Source organism: Mizuhopecten yessoensis, unplaced genomic scaffold (assembly GCF_002113885.1).
Source record: "Mizuhopecten yessoensis strain PY_sf001 unplaced genomic scaffold, ASM211388v2 scaffold708757, whole genome shotgun sequence".
In the NCBI taxonomy this organism is placed as follows: Eukaryota; Metazoa; Mollusca; class Bivalvia; order Pectinida; family Pectinidae; genus Mizuhopecten; species Mizuhopecten yessoensis.
In genome coordinates this window covers 1-1,119 of record NW_018476288.1, presented here as the reverse complement: position 1 = coordinate 1,119, position 1,119 = coordinate 1, and the positions used below count along the sequence as shown (strand labels likewise).

The following is a 1,119-nucleotide window of genomic DNA, read 5'->3' as shown; positions in this document are numbered from 1 at the left end:
CAAAAATAGTTGATCATGAACTATTCTTTTATTGAAATTGAGTATTGAAAAAATATTGACATGAGATGTGAAAAGAAAATCTCAGTTGGTGTGTGTTTTGTATTGTAGATGGTGTAGCAGTATTTTCCTCCTCCAAGAAAGGAAACCTGTGGCCTGTGTATGTTGCAATCAATGAATTGCCAGTTCAGCTAAGGTAAAAATGTTAATGTTTGTTGATAAGTTAGAGCAGCTTATAATTTAAAAATTCATTGGTGGATGTAAACTATGGTCTAAGAAAGGACCACTGTGTAATTTGTAATATATCATTTGATTGTTACATAAAGGTTTGCGTTCCAATTCGTAGGCACATTTATATGTTTTCTTGTTCACTTCAATTCATTTTTAAGCACCAATGTATCATATTGTCATATATTTATATATAATACATATTGTTATTATAAACAGTTACAATTGAGATACTGGGGTTTATGTTCCGAGTGCTTACAAGTCAGGAAATGTATTGTGATTTTTAGGTTTACAAAGAAGTACATTCTTCCATGTTATCTTCACTGCCAGATAGAAAAGCCAAACATGCTCACCTATTTATCCAACCTGATGAAAACAATTGCAGTATTGAGCAGTGAAGGTAATTGAAAAAATAATGTGTCAGCTTTGTACAGCTCAAGTTCAAAGATATGTGGTAGATCTGTATGATGTTGTGATTTAGAGTGTTTCAAATTTGTATAATTTGATTTTGAAATCTGTTGATTAATGCTAGGTCCAATTTCTTTATTGACTTGCCCGTCATGAAAATAATTAATAAAGTGCAAAGAAAGGAAAAGAAATTTAGATAAATCTTATACAGATCCTCCGATATTGAGTGCCATGATCCTTTTAGTATCTCTTATATTAGAAATAAAACTTACATGGTTATTATGAAGTTACTTTTGTTTTAGGAATGGAAGTGATAACTTGCTTTGGAAAGAGGACAGTGAAGTGTCAACTTCTTGCATCATGTCTAGATTTACCAGCAAAGGCTCTAGTAGCTAACATGAAACAGTTCAATGGTAAATTTGGTTGTGTTAGCTGTTTTGATGAAGGACATTCAAACCCCAGAACTCCAATGCACAGATACTACCC

The 1,119-nt window shown here is 32.2% G+C and overlaps 1 long non-coding RNA gene across 1 annotated transcript; it reads left to right on the top strand.

Moving 5' to 3' along the window:
- Positions 1-120: 120 nt before the first annotated feature.
- LOC110440789 lies at positions 121-1,089 on the top strand. Its single transcript, XR_002461778.1, has 3 exons — positions 121-193; positions 513-625; positions 936-1,089. It is a non-coding gene; the product is annotated as an uncharacterized LOC110440789 (long non-coding RNA).
- The last annotated feature ends 30 nt before the right edge of the window (positions 1,090-1,119 follow it).